Source organism: Triturus cristatus, chromosome 9 (genome assembly GCF_964204655.1).
Source record: "Triturus cristatus chromosome 9, aTriCri1.1, whole genome shotgun sequence".
NCBI classification, from domain to species: Eukaryota; Metazoa; Chordata; class Amphibia; order Caudata; family Salamandridae; genus Triturus; species Triturus cristatus.
This window is the reverse complement of record NC_140592.1, coordinates 778,517,223-778,530,206: the sequence shown is the minus strand read 5'-3', so window position 1 is coordinate 778,530,206 and position 12,984 is coordinate 778,517,223.

Here is a 12,984-nt window from a genome sequence, read left to right as displayed (position 1 = left end):
TAGTTTTCGTGTTGCCATTGGTCGCTGTGTGGTAGTTATCTACAATGAGTGTTTCCGGGTGTTGTTTTAGAACACTATGTTTGAAGTTCTTTTTTGCATTACTGGTCATTTTGTCTGGGTAGTTAATGGACCAGGAGTTTGGTCCGTAGCGCACAAGACTCGAGTTCCAGGTGGGGTAAGGTGGGCGCATGGTTGAACGGTAGAAATTCTGAGATACAATCAGGACTCAGGCAGGTGAAGAAATGCCGAGGCATAGTCCGGAATCAAGCATAAGGCAGGGAGGTAGTTATCATACAATTTTATGCAGTATATACACTAAATTTTAAAGTGCCATATTAACAGCAGTGTAAAACATTTCTAGCAGTCTATCTCCTAAATCACAAGAGGACAGGGCCCCACCAACCATGTTTTTACAGAATCTGCTGTGCCTTCAGGGGGGTGAGGGTGCAGTGCAGGCCTCTCAAGCCTGGGCGAGAACCTCAAGCGAACTCCAGGTCCGCACCTGGACCAAGTCTCGTCAGGCACTCCAGCCAGCCGAGCCCTCACCCATCGGCAGTGCCACCTGGGCCACACTCGAAAACAAAGTCCCAGCCTCACCTTGAGCCGCAGTCACCACCATCGATCCAGGGATGCGACGAAAACCAACGACCTGCCGGGGCACCTCTCCGGTCCCTTCTTGAAGCGTCCTGGCCAATGGCAGTGAGTCCTCATTCAGATAGGTTCCCCAGCATGGGTCGAATGTTCCGATATCGGATCGGGGGTCCAATGTATGGGATACGAGGCCAAACAAGGATTACAGCTCGCTTGAGCAATTCTCAGCCTCGAAGCTCCTTCCTGGAGCTCCTCACCGTCCGGCGGCCATGGTGGGTGACATTTACTCCATTACATCAACGAGGGAAGGGCCCTCAGCAGGCGTCGGTTGCTTCACCTCAGACTCTGCCGGTTTATCTTCTGCTGCGTTGGCATTAGAGTGAGCAAACTTTGACAATTTAGCCAGGATAGATAGCCTGGATCCCTTATTGGTAGCCATGGTGCCAAAACCACAGATTAATGATGCCGGCCAATAAAGAGTACGAAGCTGCGCTGAAACAAGGGTGGTCGTCGCCCCACACAAATCAGACCCAAGAAGCATGACTTTCAGCACGCATCCACACTGGGCCCAGCTGTTCAATATGGGGGAAACTCTCGGTCCGTGCCACTGACCGGTTCCGGGCAATGATTATGCGTCTGTGTCTGGGGCGCAGGAAAAGATCACCTCATCTACACCTCACTGGGGCAACGTAGTGCCAGGAACAAGCAGTCAAATCCAAAGGACACTGTAGGTATAGAAACCTCTCGCTGCAGGCCCCGGTGTCCCAAAAGAAACTTCCAATATGGCCGGGAACCCAATGGGGGAGGGGCACCCCTCCGACACTCAATATCGGCCCCGTTCAAAGGCGCACTGCCTGCCACATGTACAGATTCTCGGCGTCAGCCATGCAGTGCGGATAGAAGAGGGAGAGCCCCCCACGGCAAATCCGCCTCCCTGGGGCAGAAGAAATATCCAAACAATGGCGCCCACACGGATCCAATCTCCAGGAGCATACCGGAGCCCAACCGGCACAGCGCAGCACCTAGCCTGTTGTTCTTCTCCGTGTCCAGGGGGTAAGTCCTGGTATCCAGCGCATTATTATAGGCATCCCCAATAAGCTGCCAGTCGCCTCTTTCTCATGGTGCCCCAGGCCACTCTCACTCCCCAGGTCACCCCGTATAGCTCACCTTCAAAGGTTATGTCAGCCACTGCGCAGCGATGTACAACCTCGGATTTGCCTTTATGCTCGAAGCACACCTCAGTCCCAGGGCGGCCCAATTTCCCGCAATTTCCGATCAGGGCTGGTCTTTGTTTCTTTTCTTGGCCTGATGCACTGCAAGAGACGAAGTCGGGGGCAAGCCAGTTCTGAGTCTCACATATGTCCCCCTCACCAATGTCGCCGAGGTAAAGCACTGCAAAGGGCTCTTGCAGGGGGGGGGGGGGGGAGAGAGATCATAGAATGCAATAGAAAAATGCAAGGCCAAAGGATGCCCACATTCACAGCTGATACGGGAGACTTGGGGTCCGTGTGGATGCCTCAGACAGATGTACAGCCGTGCAGACGGTGGCTGAGAGGTATCCAGAGGTTTCCCACAGGAGAGTGACAGCTCAGGCCACCTTTCTCCTCATGGAAGCCGGGGCCTCTCAGACCTCTCTCCGTAATATCTCCATAGTAGGCCCGCTGCAGAGGCGTGTGGGTTATCGCACTCCGGGGGGCGCTGCTGCGAGCCGGGCGGCGTGAAATACAGTATGGGCGAAGCATTATGAAGCCATAATTAGCAGGAAGTTCACTCCATAGAGGGCTCCCCAGCGAGATCAGGTCAGGGGTCAAGGGGCTTCCAGCCCAGTTCCACAAAGTGCCCGTTCCACAAATCCTCAGGGCGCCGTTCGCTCGCCCTCCTCCGCTGGGCCACCAGTGAAGGAACTGCGAGCAAGCAACAGCCCCAGTTCCTCTATTAGGGACCCAGGCAGTTCCCGCATTGGTTTTGGGCCACTAACTGCCGTGCAAGCCGCGTCCCTCTCGCCGCCGGCAGTCCACTTCACACAGCGCTCCCCCTGGTGGTAGGCAGTCCTCTACACCAGGTCGGGGGGGGGGGGGGGGGGAGGGGAAGAGGGTGAATCACGACCCGGCCACTCCCCGCTCCTCAATGCTTCCTTTCCTAAAACCGGCCGATTGCCGCCTCCCGTACCCAGTCGCGCTAGTACGAGCGCACCAGGAGGACTCTCTATGCTCCCAGTCCAGCGCTGAAATCCCTTCAGACGTCTCAGCAACATTGTCTCCGCAGCCATTTTGCATATATTCAGCCCCACAGAGCTCGCTGAATTCCGGCGGGCAGCACCTCCCGCATTCATTTGGGAGTCTGGCCGCTGCGGAAGTTGCATCCCTCCTGCTATGCTCAGCGATCCGCACCCCTTACCCCTTACATCCATCCTCCGTCACGGGCACCGGCAGCAATCCCCATACCATCACCTCAACCCGGGTGAATGGTATTGAAGTCACCATGTTTAAATAACAAGAACAGTGTGTCCATAAATGCAATATTCAACAAAGTGAACGTACGGTGTACTAAAAGTCGTTCCATAGGTGTGCAGACATGCTGGGAAAGTGTGTGCAGGAAGTCCATAGTGGTTAGGTAAGTATGAACGCAAGGCTTAAAAGAATGTGTGAGCATATGTCTTTATAAACCTTAAAGAAGTTTACTGGTATGCGTGTGTGATAAGTCTGCGTGAAAACAGAGGCACCGTACGAAAGATCAATGTGATAACTATTGTCTGTGTGGCGTTATCCAGCGAGCGTGCTCAGAAGACGAAACGTGTCTAAGTGAAGGTTCAAAACGAACTTTCAGTGCCAGCGAAGCTTCGCAGCATGCAAACGCTTTTACTTACGGAGATGAAAATCGCAGTGATGCGTGTTTGATTACAGAAATGAAGCACCCGTGAGGGGAACTAGATGCTTGTAAAATAGGGTGTGAAAACTGAAGAGGGACTAGTTATTCCAAAGTGAAACCTGCCGGAATCGGGTGCCATCTTAAAACGTGTGAGATGTCTAGCATTAAGGCAAGTAAATTAAATAAATCTACATACGAAATACAACAATGAGCTCGCAAATAAGAGTAAAAAATCAAAAATGATAAAAATAACAACATGATAAACATAATAAACAAAGTCCCAAGTTTGAAAAGATAAAACATGAGAAAAAAAATTTGAAGCAAAAAAGTGTAATACCTCAACAACAGAAGAGGTCAAGGATATTGTTAGAGACATTTGTAAAGACCAACTGTTACCTTAGGGTGTCCTGGCGCTAGCTACAATCCTCCGAGAGAAGCATAATTGAAGACCGGGATTATCAATCAATCAATCAAAAAGCCAAGTTTTTAAGGCCTTCCTGAATTCAAGTAAATCAATGATACTCTTCAGATGGAAAGGGAGGTCATTCCAAGTTTTAGCCGCACAAGCAATAACCCCACCTGGCTTTTTTTGTAGGTGATACTGTCACCAATTTTGCTCCAAGAGAGCGGAGTGGTCTTTTGGGCACATACCATTGAAATTGCTGCTTCAAGTGGTCAGGTTGTCGTACTTTAGAATTTGGGACCGCGTAGGAGGCAGGGCCCTACCACTGTCTATCCCGGTATCAGTGAACCGCGAATGGTTAATGCGGTATGTACAAGTGGTTTTTGTACCGTTTTAGCTATGAATGCACTGTGTATTCGCTATTATACATCACTACGTGGGTTCCATTTTAGAAGCGGTGGCCATCTTATGGTTGCCCTCACATAGGCTACATAGCATGAAGCAAATACGGGCCTTTTAGAGCACATGTGCCTTTCTTTGACTTTTCTGTGACCTGGGCAGCTTGGCTCCGCTGCCCCAGGTCAGTCCGGTCTCACGAGTTCCCCGTCCTCTGGCCACCTGTGATAAGCATCAGGGCTTGACACACCATAAAGTCTTTTCATCCTACATGAGCCTCCAGCTAATCTCTTTCTCACCTGACTGTTCCTGCTTTATGGCTTGTTTTCCAAACAGGAGATGCTCATGTTTATTGGGGCCTATCGATATCTGATGTGGGATCTGAGCCTTGCTGGGTAAATAATTGCGGGCTGGCTTAACTGGAATGTGGGATGGTCATCATGACTCTGCCTTTTCGTTTGAAATGTATACATGTATATGGCCATATCGTAAAACCAAGGAATGTGTGCCTGAAGCATGATATTTTGTATTTAAGGGGAAGCCCGTTTCTGTGATTTTCAGCAGTCTCCTGAGAACATACATGCTGTTGTACTTCTAGGATACCTGTAATTGGTATGCAGCCAATAAACTGATCTTTGACTTCACCCAGAAGACTCTGTGTTTCTGTAGGTCTGAAACAGGAAGAACCCGAAGTCATAGGGTGTGTTCCCCTGCACCGCTGGGCTTAAAATACCCAGTACTTCAAGGTCCTATACCTTGTAGAGCTTTATATACCATGCAGAGAGATTTAAACTGCTCTCGTTGCTTAACGGGTAACCAGTGAAGTCTACAAATTTCACTGGAGACAGATGCAAATTTAGATGTGCCGGTAAGCAGTCTAGCAGCAGCGTTCAGCAAAAGTTGAAGTTTATGAAGAAAACGCTCCTGAATGTTCAGATATAAGCTGTTACAATAGTCTAGCCTTGACACAATTAGTGATGTAATCACCGTACGCTGACTGTCCCTTGGCAAAAAAGGCAGTATTTTCTTGCATGTTCTAAGGACATATGACGTGGCCGAGGCTACTGCATTGACTTGGTCACCAAAATTGATTCTGTTGTCTATTAAAACTCCCAAGTTTTTTACTTTCCTGGTGGGTGTCGGGAGAGAACCCATAGAATCCGGCCACCAGCTTGGGGTCCAAAAGTTGGGATCATTGCCAAACAAGATAAACTCAACTCAAGTAAAACTGAGGTAAAGTGTCAGGACTCCAAGATTACAGATAGGTTTAATTGCGCATCGAAGACTCAAAGTTTGTACACCCCGAGCTATGGAAGGTACATGGGTGGAGCGGACTCGGAAATGGCGCCGGAAAAGGCCACCAGAACCGAGTAGCTGTTAGCGTTCTAGTGTTTGGCAGCGAACGCGCTGGAATCCTAGGTGAGGCTCGCGCTGCTTAGGAACTGCGCACTTCACCAAGAATTCTAGAGAGTCAGGAGCGCTCTTCAGAGTGCGCTAACAAAAGAGTTTGTGTTGGTTAAAAGGCTTTTCATAATCAAGACTGAAGGGCATTCGGAAGACTGTAGATACGAGTTAGTAAGCCGAGTTCAATGAAGTCGAGTGATGTTTGAGGAGAACAGCAAGTCTCAGTTTTGTGAAGATTTCGTACCGAGTCGGGGAGAAAAAGCAGCGTCTACAGGAGCATCTGAAGAAAGAAAAAGAAAACGAAGCTAAGTTAACAAGTGCACATTTGTCACGTCAGAGAACTGAAGTAAATTACTTATTTGTTACGTCAGAGAACTGAAGTAAATTACTGATAGCTATAGAGTTATAGAACTTACTGTGATGAAAGTGGCTTTTCTGTATTTCCGCACAGAGGTCAAGAGTTGTAACGGCAAGCCCTGAAAAAACGAAGAGAGAATTGCATTACATGTTAGAACGCTTGAGCAACTACACATAATTAGAGTAAGATAAAACAATACTTACCACAGAAATAAGTCGTCGGACAGTAGCTTAAGAACAGAGTAAAATACCACCACGAAAAGAATAAGAAGAGAAAACACTAAATACACAGATGAATAATTACAAATAGGAAAAGACCTCAAACTCAGTAACTAGAATACCAAATTAAAATAAATAATCCCAAGTTAAAAGAGAGCAAAAGTTCTTAACAGATAAATGTAAATATATTGCAGGGGTGCAAAAGGAAAAAGAAACTGCGAACTAAGGCAGAAACCAGGAAGATAAAACATAGAAGAGTGTAAAAGAAAAATAGGAAAGTAAGTAAGAAGTACAGGGAGAAAGATTCTCATGAGGCAGATAAACTTTAGGTTTTAGCTGTTTCCTTTTAAATTGCAGACGAAGAATATAGTTAAGGAATTAAAAGGCACACACAGAAAAGAAATAAAAGAAATAGAAGAGAAGCTGAGTTCTGGAATTGGCATGGTAAGGAAATAAGGCAATAGGGGTTAAGAGATAAGAGAGGGTTAAGGACTAAAAGTTTATGATCACAATAACTCTTGTCTACAGGTTACCTCTTCAGCAATAGAAGTCTGCTGGACGGACTCCTGAAGGAAGCCGCAGAACAGTCTCTTCTCTCTTGTTATTTTATCCATTTTCCCCCTTCCCCCAAGATAGCCACTCTAGAGACTTGTCACACTAAGCTCTGGATTGCTGTCGGGGGTGGATTTGGGAACCAGCATCTCTGTTCCTGTGTAGTAGAGTACAGTAACTAGAGTCTGACATTAAGACAGTTTTGAGACAACCACCTCCCCACCGCTTCCATGCAATCATGGAACCATTAAGGGGGGCCAAGGAGGCCACATACACATTAAAGAGTGTGGGGCTCATGGATGACCCCACACTACGGAAACACCCTCTACACCGGAACCACAGCCAAACTACAGAAAGACTCCAACGCATCCAGAACGCCTCCGCACGACTCATCCTGGACATCCCCCGACACAGCCACATCTCCGGACACCTGAGAGACCTGCACTGGCTCCCTGTCAGCAAGAGATTCACGTTCCGACTCCTCACCCACAAGGCCCTCCACGACCTGGGCCCCAGGTACCTCAACGACCGCCTGACCTTCTACACTCCCACCCGCCAGCTACGATCGACCAGCCACGCCCTCGCCGCCGTTCCACGCATCCGAAGAGCCACCACGGGAGGAAGATCCTTCTCCTACCTGGCAGCCAAGACTTGGAACTCCCTCCCCATCCACCTCCGTCTGACCCAAGACCACCTCTCCTTCAGGAAGCAACTCAAGACCTGGCTGTTCGAGCTGTAGCGGACCCCCCTCCCCCAAGCGCCTTGAGACCCTGCGGGTGAGTAGCGCGCTATACATATTTCTTGATTGATTGTGGGACTCCACAAGGCAGACAAAACTGTGTGGAACAAAATTCACCTAATGAGACAGTTTGCAATCTGTCCGAGAGGAAGGACTTCAAGAGTTTCCATGCTTTAACCTGGACTCCGCAGTCCTGCAAGCGGTCCATCTACAGATCGTGATGGACTGTGTCGAAGGCCGCAGAGAGGTCATGCATAATCATAGCAGCCTTGCCTCCCCAATCTGTGGCTACCCTGATCCCTTCCGTAGATATTAGTAGCGCGGACTCCATGCTGTGCCCCTCTCTGAAGCCATATTGGGTAGGATCCAGGGCTTGTACTTCTCGCAGATAAGTACTCAAATTGTGCATTCATTCTTTTCTCAACCAGTTTTGCTGGAAATGGGGGACGTGAGATTGGGCGAAAATTGTTCGGATCCTTGGGGTCCAGACTAGGCTTTTTAAGAAGTGGTAATATTGAAGCAATTTTCCAGGCTTTGGGAAAATACCCACGGTCGTAGTCAACATCTAGAATTTGTATAACCATGAGAACGTAATCAAGAAGTACAACAAAGAGAAAGAATACAGCAAGTGGAAAAGAGAAAAAGTCCTCAAAAGAACCAGCATAAAGAACCTAAAGTGATAGACAGATAGAAGAGTCAGTAGACGATGCATGTGAATATATTATATTACAAATAGAACAATAAGAGTCCGATATATCAGGAACAGTTCAAAGGTGTATTAGAAATAGCACAAGAATTCCATTCTGTTGTTGAGGCCATTAGGTTTTAGAGAGTTGAGAAACTCCAGTGGTTTTCTCTTTGGAGTAGACAATTGTTATTGTCTCTCCCTTCCTGTTTCTCCACGACTTCCACGATCAAAAACTTAAGTTGACTGATGTTGTGATGATTTCCAATGAAGTGGGCAGCAACCACTGATTTCATATTTTTGGTCCGAATGTTGCTCGTGTTCATGTATCCTGGTCTTGATTTTTCTCTCAGTCTTGCTCACGTATACCAGGCCACATGGGCATTTCAACAGTTAGATCACATTGGTGGTGTTGCAGTTTGCATGAATTCTCAAGTTAATTCTCGGATCAGTGGTCTCTGAAAATTGCAAGCAGGACAGCCTGGGGGTCTCTTATACTACGAGGTCTTAATTATGCACACTTTTTCTCAACAAAGGAGCTGGACGTTCCCATGTGGGACAGTATTCTGCATTTATGCTTGCTTTTTTAACAATAGGGGATTCCTTGAACACACTAAGGATGCATTTATTTGTATTCTTTGAAGAATAGACAAAATTATGGACAGTTTTCCCACAATAGGGGGGGGGACAATGCTTAATTTTGTCATAATATAGGAATTCTAATACACTAAAACTTGCTGCATACATAATGAGATCCTGCAGGTTTGGGGAGAGACAGGGGGGAGAGCTGAGTTCCGAGTCCCCCTGGCTTGTCTTATGAAGCCACTGAAGATTGGCCTGGCTGCTTTGCACACTTTCCTCTCTCTTGCCATGTCTCTCTGTCTCTGTCCCTCTTTCTACTTCTCTTTCCAACTCCCTCTACTTTTCTGCTTCTTTTTCTCTATCCATCTCTTCCTCTCGCTCTGCATCGGTCTCTCCCACTTTCCCTCCCCCTCTTTCCACCTCACTTTACCTCGCTGCTGCTCGCTTTCTCTCTCCCTCTCATTTTCCTTCTCTTCCTCTGCATAGGTCTCTCTATCTCACCTCCCCTTTCCCTCTCCCTCGGTTTCTATCTCTTAGCCCCCCCAAGTGTGCATGTATATTACAAGCATCAGGCACAATTTATCCCAGCCTGGGGGGGGGGTGGGACGCACCTGCCAAGACCATGCATAATAACAGGGTGTACAAAAGGCTAAACATGCCCAGGCTTGTTTAGACAGCAAAAGGAGGGTGTCCACCCAACATCACATCTTAGCCACACGCTCTTCAGGGGGGGTCAGCTGACTAAAGTTATGTCACAACCAAGGTAACATGCTCTTCTGGGTCAGGGTTCACTCACGACACTCTACAAGTCACATGACTAAGGGGGAGTACACCGCACTTGACTAACCCACAGGTCACGTGATGTCACATCCCTCGTGACCACCCCACAGGGTACATTACTCACACAGTCATGTGACCTGGATGTGATGTCGCATTCCGGGCAGACCCTCAGGGGCCCAGAAGTCCCAGCCACAAAAAAGATGTCACTTCCAGGACAGGACAATCTTTTCGTTTGATGGAAGGTACCATTTTAACAAACTGAACTGCCACTACAGTGTCAGTGTGTGCAGTTGTAAACTACCATTTTGACCACGCAAGTGCACCCACTTCCAGGCTCAATTTTTTTTTTACATGCAAGGCACCCTTAAGGTAGGTCCAATGTAGTACCATGGGCAGGGTGCAGTGTAGGACATGTACCTTTGTGTTTTACATGTCCTGGTAGTGATCTACTGCTAATTTTGGTTTTCACTACAGCAAGGCCCATCTCTCTCATAGGTTAGCATTGGAGCTGCCTTGTAACATCTTACAAGTGTATTTTCCAATTGAAAGCAGATAGAAAATTGGAGTTTGGAGTCTCTGGACTCACAATTTAAGAATACATATTTTAGTGAATTTGGTTTTTAAATTGCAGGTCTGAAAATGGCACTTTTAGAAAGTTGGCATAGTTGTACTTTAACCATTCTGTGCCTCTGCCGGTCTCTGAATACACGTCTGAGTCAGGATGACAGTTGTGCTGTTTGTGCATTCACTCTAGACAGTCACACAAGGGGAGCTGAGGTGTGCCCTGCATATCCTGATGGCCCATCACCAAGCTGATGGGCCTCCCTGAGCTAGAGTGGTGGAAGGAGTGGACACGGACACCCAAATAGGGCTGTGCCTGTCCTCACACAAAGAGGTCTCCACACCCTGTGGTGTGTCTGGGGCCAGGGCAGGGTTGTGTGCACTACAAAGACTTTTCTTTGAAGATTGCCTATTTCAAAGGCAGAAATGGATACAAGTACTGGACCTGTGACACCATATACTCAGAAGACTTCTGGACTGAGGACATTCTGCCAGGTAGAGCTGGATTGCTGTCAGAAGGGACTGCCTGTTTGCTTTGCTGTGTTGGCATGCTGCTTTCTGCTTGGGAGGTAAAGGATTGGGCTTTGCTTTCTTCATCCCGCTTTCAAGGTTCTAAGGGTTTGGCTTGAGCTTTCCTTCTGTTAAGAAGTCTCAGGGACATCAAAAACTACACCTGCAATCACCTGGACTCTGCTGCTTTGAGTCCTACTCTGCCAAATCCAGTTCCTGGGCCCTTGGAGGTGAGTTTTGGTAATACAAAGAAGAAAATCCATGCATCGACTCAGAGTCGTTCACAACTGGCGCAGCATCGCCAAGACACGATACATAGCTGCTGCCTGCACCAGAGTGGTCTCCACTTGATGCAACAACCACAGCTTACAAGGCAGGCCCCAGCTTTTCGTTGCAGCGCATCTGAAGAACTGCTGCTGCGTGAGTCTCGAGCACCACATCACCAAAGTCTGTGATACATCGCCCCGACTGATGTAGTGCCTGCTTTAACACTGTTTAATAGAAGCAGTGCAGCTTTACTTTCAACGCATCGTTCCTGGGCGCAGATTTTTTCCATCTACACCGCACAGCAGTATTGAACCAAGGTATTGTGCCCACAAACTATGTATTCCCTCCAGTGCCTAGCAGTAAAGAACTGGCACATCACCTGCTTTTTCAACACTTCACGTACCCTGCGCATTGCATAGTCTTTGATGCATTTGTGTTACTTTGTCCTGATCAAGCCCAATCATAGAGTGTGAGAGAGAGAGATAGAGTGTGAGAGAGAAAGAGTGTGAGAGAGAGAGAAAGAGTGTGAGAGAGAGAGAAAGAGTGTGAGAGAGAGAGAAAGAGTGTGAGAGAGAGATAGAGTGTGAGAGAGAGAGAGAAAGAGTGTGAGAGAGAGAAAGTGTGAGAGAGAGAGAGAGAGAAAGAGTGTGAGAGAGAGAGAGAGAAAGAGTGTGAGAGAGAGAGAGAAAGAGTGTGAGAGAGAGAGAAAGAGTGTGAGAGAGAGAGAGAAAGTGTGTGAGAGAGAGAAAGTGTGTGAGAGAGAGAAAGAGTGTGTGAGAGAGAGAAAGAGTGTGAGAGAGAAAAAGAGTGTGTGAGAGAGAGAAAGAGTGTGAGAGAGAAAAAGAGTGTGAGAGAGAAAAAGAGTGTGAGAGAGAGAAAGAGTGTGAGAGAGAGAAAGAGTGTGAGAGAGAGAAAGAGTGTGAGAGAGAGAAAGAGTGTGAGAGAGTGTGAGAGAGATAGAAAGAGTGTGAGAGTGAGAAAGAGTGTGAGAGACAGAGAAAGTGTGAGTGAGAGAGAGAGAAAGAGTGAGAGAGAGAAAGAGTGAGAGAGAGAGAAAGAGTGTGAGAGAGAGAGAAAGAGTGTGAGAGAGAGAGAAAGAGTGTGTGAGAGAGAGAGAAAGAGTGAGAGAGAGAGTGTGAGAGAGAAAGAGTGTGAGAGAGAGAAAGAGTGTGTGTGTGCAAATACTTTACACATTGGCTCTGGGATAAGCTGGACTGCTCTGTGCCAAGCTACCAAGGGGGAGAGCAGAGGTTATCTTAGGTGTCCAACTTACTTATCCTGACTAGAGTCAGGGTCCCTACTTGGACAGGGTGCAAACCTCTGCCAACTACAGACCCAATTTCTAACATTTACAAGAATGGAATTTCCAACATCACTGTAGGAATGTTTCATATAACCAATGAGCTTCAAGATGCAAGTATAAGGCATATTCTTTTAAACAAATAAGGTAAAAATATGATAATTCAGACTACACTGTTTAGCCGATTGTTCTTTTTGGACTTTGAAATTGAGATTACAAGGCCCTTATTCTCGACTGATGTCGCATCAGATGTCTTGTTCAGGACTATATCTAAATGACTCGACACGTTAACAGATTCTTTGAAAGACAAGGACAGACAACATCTGTGTCAAAGGCAGACATGTTGACTATTCTGTAAAAATACAGAAAATGGAGCCTCGGCCTACTTAAAATGTCTTACCATCACGAGTACTGCCCAGAGTGACCCAGAACTACTGTGTGACCTAATTTTCTTAAAGGGCCCACTGACCTAAAATGGATACGTGCTAGTTTTACTTTTCCAACCGAACAGTTTGTTAACTTGAACACCTCCAAGTCACTTAAGTCCAATATCTTCTGGAGTCCCTCAGGGTTCCATACAGTATCATCTTCAACCTTTACATGGGGCCGCTTGGTGCTCTGCTCACTGATAAGAACATCAAGATTCACGAGTATGTTAATTATACACATCTCTGCCTCAAAGTCTCCTCTGCTTTAGACACCCAATGTCTCAAACACTGCATATACATCATTCAGGCCTGGATGTCCAGTGCCAACCTAAAGTTCAACCC